The sequence below is a fragment of the Acomys minous genome (genome assembly GCF_964271855.1).
Source record: "Acomys minous genome assembly, chromosome: 2".
Taxonomy (NCBI): Eukaryota; Metazoa; Chordata; class Mammalia; order Rodentia; family Muridae; genus Acomys; species Acomys minous.
The window spans coordinates 38,389,274-38,398,549 of record NC_140484.1 but is presented as its reverse complement, the minus strand read 5'-3'; the positions used below and the strand labels follow the sequence as shown (position 1 = coordinate 38,398,549).

At 43.0% G+C, this 9,276-nt stretch overlaps 1 pseudogene across 1 annotated transcript; it reads left to right on the top strand.

Annotated features, from left to right (window-relative positions):
• The first annotated feature begins 624 nt into the window (after positions 1-624).
• LOC311583355 (cell division cycle-associated protein 4-like) lies at positions 625-1,337 on the top strand (annotated as a pseudogene). Its single transcript has one exon. The product of its transcript is annotated as a cell division cycle-associated protein 4-like (transcript).
• Positions 1,338-9,276: the final 7,939 nt, after the last annotated feature.

Sequence of the window (9,276 nt, the reverse complement as noted above, 5' to 3'; positions counted from 1 at the left end):
TCATATAACTTTTGGTCAGAAAGCCTAAAATTGACATGGATGCTCAAGGAGTCAGAAATACTCAAAACAATCTGGAAAAGGAATAAATTCAGAGAACTCAGACATCATAGTTCCTAAATTTACTGTAATTCAAAATCAAGATTGTGTGGTCCTAATATAAAAGCAGACAAAAAGATCAATGGAATAGCATGGGCGCTGACATTTAGGGCGAATTGATTCTTAGCGGGGGTGCCATACCATTCAATAGGTACAAGAAAATCTCTTAAGCAAATGGCAGACACACTTGCAAAAGAATGAAGCTGAACTTCTACCTTACTCTCTTAAAGCAAAATTACTCAAAATGGATTGTATACTAAAATGGTAGTGCTAAAAGTATGACTCTCTCCAAAAGAAAACACAGAAGTAAATACTAGTGACCTTAAAACAGCAAAGTACAAATGATAAAAGAAAATAAAAAGACTGTATTTCAATAAAATCAAGACTTTGGGGTTGAGGAGATGGTTCATCAGTAAAATTCGAATCGGCACTTGCGCCGCCATGCCAAGGGACCATGGTGATTCTGTGGGTGCTGACTGGTCCCGGTGCCCGATGGAGTGGTGGGCCTGCCTTGCAGCGCAGGACAGGATGTTTGCTAGAGGACGGAAGAGGAAATGTGGTGACCAGGAGGAAGGAGTCTGAGAGTTTTCCACTGTCCCTTCCTATAGCCTGCAGCGGCAGTCACTCCTGGATATGTCCCTGGTCAAGCTCCAACTCTACCACATGCTAGCGGAGCCCAACCTCTGCCTCTCAGTCCTCATCGCCAACACAGTCCTGCACATCCAGGAAGAGATGTGCCCGGATGGCGTGTGGCATGAGATGGCACCCAGAACGTAGAACTGGCACCAATTGACCTCCTGGTGTCCGCAGAGATCCTGTGTCAGCAACAGGAGCTGAGGGGAAAGCACCCCACTTCTGAACTGCAAGACGGTCCCTTACAAAGCTCAGTTTCTGAGCTTCCCAGAATCAGCTCAGCACAGAGGCAAAGGAACCCTCAGAGCAGCCTACGGGAGATAGACGACCCACAACAAAACCAGCGAACCTTCCAGAAGTCACTGGGCCAGATATTTGAGACCCTGAGGAGCAAAACAACCCAGCTCAGTGGAGGAGCTCTTCTCATATGTGGACCGTTCCTACTATGCCCCGGACACGGTGCTAAGGGGAGTGATGAGGGACAGCAAGCCCAGCCTCAGTCACAGCCTTCGGGGAGCTTTGCTGCAGCTGCTATGTCTCCCAGCTCCACTTACAAGTCTGACCTGGCTGAGCTGGACCATGTGGGAGAGATTTTGGTGGAAACCTGAGAGGAGGCCCTAGTGGGCCAAGGACAAGGCCACACTCCCCATGGAGCTCACTTGTACTGTGGCCCAGGGACAGACAAGCACTTGTCCCAAGAGGGACCCTGACTCTTCAGCCAGGGCCCCCATCTCTGTCTGACTGAAAATACCCCGGACAGATTTTCCTCTGTCAGTGTTACAGTCCTAGCTGTTCCTAGCCTAGTTCCCTGAGGAAGACAGAGAAGATGGCGTCTCCAGGAGTTGAGCTCTCTGAAGCCCTGGCCTTCATTTTCCAGTTGGTGTGAGGCTGGGATCACTGGAAGGTGGTGTGCCACAGCTGTGTCTAGTCCATTTTAAATTAGATAGGCGAACTTTCTAAAATTACGTTTTAAATGTTTTGGGCAATATTTTGTCTTATGGTATATATTTTTTAAAAATGTTTTATACTTTAGATTTTTTTCAGCTATTTTCATAAAATAATTTTTTTTTCTACAAACATCCTCTGCTGCAACATCAGAAACGTTTATAACCTAAATAATTACAACTGGTGTGTGTCATTTTTAAGATTTAAATAGAAAACTTTGGCACGGGGGTGGGGTGGTGCTAATAAGTCTGTACACTCCTGAGGTGGCAGTAAATGTAGCCAGCCAGGTGTTTACATGAGAGGCGGCTCCGTTTTGGTCTGCATTCTATTAGACTACTTCAGGTAAGAACCGCTGTTCCTCACTGGGTCTGCTCTGCCTGCACTGTCTTCCTAGGCTTCAGGGTGCAGGATGGTTTTATTTATGCCTATTTATATGTAAATGCCACTGAAGGCTAAGGTCACGTGTCTGGAAATAATACCAGCTCTTCAGAGATAGCTCTGTCAGGCAGTGCCTTAAGTAGGACTTGTCCTTGGCTATTACTGTCTGGTTCCTAGCACAGCACTGTGTGTGACAGGAGGACATGACATCTTGACAACACCCAATACTGGAGTGTGTGCATGGAGGCTGCTGGGTACCAGGCATGTTTGTACTTGAAAAGGGTGTGTGTCCCCACCCGTGACCTCAGTAGGAAATATTTGTGCTTGCTTGCTTTTAAAATGGCGCTCAAATACTTTAAGGTTAAAAACAATCTGACTCGGTATAATTTTAGGACCCCTCAATCCTGGGGTGGCCCCTATGCCATCTGCTTGGATCTCAAGGCCCTGTTACCTGATCACATGTCAGACTCCCCCCCCCCCCCCCGCATGCATGACTTCTGTTTCTCATGTGCTCTCTTTGGACTTCCCCACCTGAGCCCAAGAGGTTTTATTTTATATGTGTGTATATGACTATTCTTTAATATCAACAATGTAAACCTTACTTTATTAAAAGTATCCAGCAAAAAAAAAATATATAAAAGAGAACATCCATTTAATCCCCTGCACTCATGTGAAAAAAAAATGAGTCCCTTAATCCCAGCTCTTGGGAGGCAGAGGCAAGAGGACTCCCCAGGCTTGCTGGTCACCCTGTCCAGCCTGAGCAGGGACCTTGGGGTCCATTGACAAAGTCTGTCTCAAAACAAAAGGTGGACAGAGAAAGGTACCTGATCCCAGCCTCTGGCCTCCTCACACATAAGCATACACATGAACATGTACACACACATACATAGATACAAAACCTTTTATGCTTCATAGAATTCTATCAGAAGTAGGAGGACAACCCACTGAGTGGGGTATATTTGCAAATTATATATCTACTACAAGTCTGTATCCAACATATATTAAACCACTTAAAATTCACCCAGGAAAGAAATCATCAAGTATTTGTTATTGTTTGGAGACAGAATCCACTCTGCTGCCCAGGGTAACCTCAAACTCATGACTATCCTCCTGCCTCACTCTCTTCAGTACTGGGATTACAGGTGTAAGCCTGTAACGGACTTAGAAAACATTAATCTTTTAATTAGACAAAAGATTTGATCAGAAGTTTGTCCAAAAAGAAGATATGCAAATTCTCAATGAATGTATGAAAGATGATCACTATTATTACCATTAAGGAAATAAAAGTCAAACACAAAGTGATGCCAAATTCTAGCTGTAGGATGACTGGAATTAGGAAAACCCCCCACAGTAAGTGTTAGTGAGGGTTCCCGTGCAGGGTTCCCTAAGAGTACGTGAGTGTGAGCACTTTGGAGATAGTCTTGAGGTTTAGAGTTGAAGGATTTTGCTCATGGCTCTTTCTGAAAAGAGCTTAAACTGGCCCGAGAGCTGAACTAACAGAGCTAATGTGAGCTTTTGGAGCTGGGGTGTAGGATTTGTTACCCTTAGTTTTAGACACAACACCTGACAGTAGTTTCTGGCTGGATGCTGAGACAGTGATAGAAAGGTGACAGAGCAGAACCCAGCGCAATAGCACACAGCAGCAGGACAATGCAGTACAATAGTCTCTCTTACCCCAGGTTTCCTAGGGCATATGTGGGCTTTGATATGTCCATTTCCATGGTAACCAATGTAAAGCGTTCTTCTGAAGATTTATAAGCCATGTGAATTTCTTGTTCTGAGAACATCTACTCAGACAATTGAACCATTTTTTTGTTTGTTTGTTTTGGTTTTTGTTTTTCGAGACAGGGTTTCTCTGTGTAGCCTTGGCTGTCCTAGACTCGCTTTGTAGACCAGGCTGGCCTCAAACTCACAGCGATCCGCCTGCCTCTGCCTCCCAAGTGCTGGGATTAAAGGCGTGTGCCACCACGCCCGGCTAACATTTTTAATTTAATTACCTGATTTTTTTTTTTTTTGGTCATTTTTGAGTTCTTTGTATATTCTAGGTATCAGTCTGGTTAGCTTTGATCAGTCTGTGCTTTATTCTTGTGTTGAACTATGAAACACAGTTCCTATTTATACACAAATTAGCATATTTATGCATATATACATTAATTATATGTTAATATACAATTTAAAAACATTCAGGGAACTTTAACTCTCTTCTTAGAACCCTGCCTGATATTACCTCATTCAGGTGCCTGAACTTGACCACAGCACCAGAATACCTGTTGGTGTTGGAGTAAAGGGCCTTGGACTCTTATTGGAGGCTGGTAGGAATAAGGGCATGGAGAACAGAATGGAAGATAGGGAGAAATTTGAGGGTAAATGCCATCAGAAAGGTGAAAATATGGAAGACTTATTACCTCATCCATGTGGGAGTCATCTGCTGCACAGCCTTCTACAGTAGCTGTTCTCAGAGTGTGAAGCAGGACTCAAGGGCAGTAGGGGTGGGGCCAGGGAGTCTGGAAAGTCAAAACTCTAAGGAACGTTTCATTTTTGACTCGCATCATCAGCATACCAAGATTTCCAGAGATTACATGGCAAGTCAGATTCTGAATACCAGGACAGATACTGGGTACTATTTCTAACTCACACATCAAGGCAGCTAATGAAATGTTGGTAGCTTTTCTTTAGAAGATATGGTGGGTTCTTTTGTTGTTGTTGTTGTTCATTTGCTTTGTTTGTTTGTTTGCATGTTTGGTCTTTAGAGACTTTAGAGGCTTCTTTGTGTAGTCCTGGATGTCCTGGAACTCCCTCTGTAAACCAGGTTGGCCTCAAACTCACAGAGACTCCCCTTACTTCTGCCTCCCAAGTGCTGGAATTTAAGATGTGTACCACTACCACCCAGCTAAATATTTTTTAAAGAAGATTTTGTTTTAAGGGTCTGAAAATTAGCTCATTAATTAAGAGAAACTGTTGCTCTTGGAGAGGACCTACATTAAGTTCCCAGTACCCACATGGTAGCTCACAACTTCCTGTTACTCCACATCCAGGGAATCTGGTGCCTTCTTCTGGCCTCCATACATGCTGCATGCATGTACATACATGCAGGCAAAACATTCACAGACATTTTTTTTTAAAGATGTCCTTTAACATCCAGTGGATTTATTTCTAGTCTCAAATAAATTAATTAATAATTGAACGTTTTGTTTTCATCTCTAGTATAGTAACTATCTAGATATCATCTACATAACTACAACTCTGGGTCCTAAATAATAGTTAAGTGTGATAAGAGACCAAAGGTTTAGAAGCATTTAAACTTTGCTGTGCACAGGAGCCAACGTAGAAAGCATTTATTTATTTATTTATTTATTTATTTATTTATTTATTGCTTTTTTTCAAAACAGGGTTTCCCTGTGTAGCCTTGGCTGTCCTGGACTCACTTTGTAGACCAGGCTGGCCTCAAACTCACAGTGATCTGTCTGCCTCTGCCTCCCGAGTGCTGGGATTACAGGCGTGCGCCACCACATCCGGCTCGTAGAAAGCATTTAAAAATCACTGTTCTAGTATTCCCTGCCCATAGACCTTACATAATTGGCCTGCTGTACAACTGGGTATATGGAGATTTATTCTTAAATCTTTCAGGTAATTCTAATAAGCATCCAAAGTTGAGGACCACTGCTTTTTTGGCTTACTTAAGGCTTTTATTGGTTATCTACTTAAACATGGCTTAAACTCTTCTGTTGAGGTGATCAAACACCATGACCAAAACCAACTTATAGATGGAAGAGGTTTTTTTGGCTGACAGTCATGGAGAGAGAAGCCATAAGGGAAGAGGAGGCGTGGTAGCAGGTGGCCAGAGTGAGAGGCTGAGAGACTACATCTCAGTCATACACAGGGAGTGGAGAAAGCCAGCAGGAAGTGTATTGAGGCTATACACTCTCAAAACTTGACTTCAGTGACATATTTTCTCTAGCAAGCCATTACCTCATAAAGGTTCCACAAGCTCCCAAAATAGTAACCAACTGGGGGGGGGGGGGTCAAATGTTCAAACACATAAGCACACAGGGGACACTGCTCATTTAAACTACTACAGCAAGAGACAAGAATGTGAGTATAATCCTTCCGCAGCAAGTGGGAAGAGAAGTGGGATGAACAAAGAGTAGAGTCATCAACTTATTCCTGATGTGCAACTGCATGCGAGGGATATGTTACAGCTCTTAAAGCTATACAAAGGAATTCTCTTTTGCCCATCCTGTTGGGTTTATTAAAATACCACTGCATACATTAAAATGCTATGGCAAGGAGGGTTGGAGTAGTTCTGTGGGTATAAAGTGATAAGAATCTATACACTTAGCTCCAAAGAACAGGAACCAACCCAAAGAATCAGCAGGATACTGATGTGGCTCCAAAGGAGCCGGGTAAGGACCAGAGAAATGCGAGTGTGCCACTTCCTTTTGTCATTGATTCAACAAAACACCTGACAAACAACTGAATGAGAGGAAAGATATTTTGACTCACAGTTCAGAAGGGTTGAGCAGCATACAGCACTCCACGGCTTAGGGGTACGCCAGCTACTGTGCTATGAAGACTCAGGTAGCCCAGTGGAGAAGCTCACAGGGAGGGTTGCTGAAGACCAAGAACCAGCATTTACCTTCCAGCCACATAAGCGAAAAAGGACGCTACTGCCCCAGCCAGGCCTATCTGGTCCACCCAATATTTTGGCAGCCACAACCATCTTTAACTTCAGGTACAGATGATTTGATGCTCTTTGATGATGACTAATAGGCACTGCACTCCATATATGTACCAACCCATACAGGCATGCATACATATACAAATAATTTAAAATAAAATAAGAACTCCATAGTGTTCACTCGGTTTACAATTTTATGTGCGGTCATATTCAAAGCCATTTTAGGGTGTTAATGGCTAATGGGAAGCAAAATGTCATAACCCTACCAAAATGACTACAACCTTAGCTCAGATTCAAACCCCTTCAAAGACTTTGAGCTAAAATGCCCTGCAAATCCTATCCCAGGTCCTGGGCCCACATAAGCCTCTTGCTGTACCTCCGTCCTAACAGAATAGAGACTCTATTACCTATCTCGACAACGTGGACATTTATGCCCCCCCCCTTTGTCTTATAAGTCCCTCACTTTTGTTTCCTGGGATCACCTCCCAAATAAAGTTTCTACAGCTACGTTCTTCTCTTAGGCTGTCACTTTAGGTTCAATCCTAACAAACACAACATCGTGATTATCTTGGTTTGGTTTCACACATTCATAGCGCATTTTATTAAAAAATAATTAAGCTGAGTTGGGCAGGCATAGTGAAGCACAGCTATAATCCCAGCACTTGGGAGACAGAGGCAGACGAAGCTCTGTGAGTTTGAGGCCAGCCTTGTCTACATAGTGAGATCCAGGACAGTCGGGGCCACATAGTGGGACTCTATCTCAAACAGACAACCAAAGCAAAACCACACATGCAAAGAAAAACAAGCAACCGTGATGATGATGAGGATGATGGTGGTGGTGGTGGTGGTAATAATTCAATAAGTCAAGTAAATTAGGTTGCCCTTTACTGTTGGAGGAAGGTCCAACTGTGTTTTCAAATGCTGATTTCAGTGCCTTGAGACCTGATTGCTACCCTGCCGTGGGCATTGTTGTGAGTGTTGTACTATCTCCTGTAACCACGTGATGATGGGGAATGTTTCCCAATTATCCCTGATTGGCTAAATAAAGATGTTGAGGCCTATGACAGGGTAGAAGAGAAGGAGGTAGAGTTTTAGGTTCCTGGGCTTGGGTTCAAGAGAGGGAAGGGGAGGAAAAAAAAAAAAAAGCAGAAGAGGTAATAGGGGAGAGGAAGCCAGAGAGAGAGAGGAGTCAATATAAGACAAGATGACAATGAACAAGTGGCATTAAGGACAGACTGAGGGAGCAGAGATGCCCAGGTGTCATCAGATTGGCAAGCCATTGGCTTTTATGTGGGTTTTTAAGGGATTGGAATAGCTCAGAATCTGCCCAGCACAGAGCTTACAGCTTAATAATAATTCATACCTCTCTGTGTTAGTCATTGGGGAGCCAGCCGGTTAAAGGAAACTGCAGCTGTAATAATTTCCTGTATTGATTAATACAGGAGGAATAATTCTTCTTTCTACACTTTACCTGAGTAAATTTAGTTCAGCCTTATAGGGTTTTAATGTTGCTATTGTTTTTATGTCGCTGAAATTCCAACAGAATAGAGTTAGGAATTCTTCAAGGCTTCACCAAAATCATAGACATTACTAAAAGGGTTTTGGGTTTGACCTCATGGGTGTTGGTCAGCAGTTTTCAAGCCTGAACCTTTCTCACTCTCACAGCTGCCATTACAAAGCCTGTTTGAGATAACAGTTGCTCAGGACTTCAAGAGCAGATTCCCTGACAAGCTGACACTTGGCCAGCATGACTACCCTAGTCAGACTGTAGGAGAGCCAGGAAGAACCAATATTTGTTTTGTTTTGTTTGTGTAAGAATTAAAAAAAAAAAAACCCAACAGGTTTTGTAGACGTACTCTAGAGATTTCTTAGTTCTTTCCTGGAGCCACAGTCACCTCTTCCTTTAGCCTTTGGTTAGGTCATGAATCGTACCCTGAGTTCGATCTTTGGAAAACCTGCAGAGTGTGAAGGTTTTGGTGGTTGTTCTCAGTAAAGCACATTAATGTGTTCTGTTAACTGTACTCTGAGCCGGGCTGTGATGAATGAGGGCATGCATGTGTTTTCCAACAGGTTTTTCCCAGATGTTCACCAATGGCATAGAATCAGGTGTTTGGCATGAAAAATGTATATTTCCCAGGAAAGCAGCTATTTCTTTTCTTTTTTTCTTTTTCTTTTTTCTTTCTTATCTTTTCTTTTTTTTCTTTCTTTCTCTCTCTCTCTTTTTTTTATTTTTTATTTTTTGAGACAGGGTTTTTCTGCGTATCCTTGGCTGTCCGAGACTCACTTTATAGACCAGGCTGGCCTCGAACTCACAGCGATCCTGCCTCTGCCTCCTGAGTGCTGGGATTAAAGATGTGTACCACCATGCCCAGCTCAGAAGCAGCTATTTCTAGGGTGATCAACTCCTAACATTAATATCCCATGCTCCAAACATGCCAGGCTTCAGAATGTAAGACAGTTTGTCACACTAGATCAGTGGTTCTCAACTTGTGGCTTGAGACCCGTTTGACAATCCTCCATCTCCAAAAATATTTAAATTATGAGTC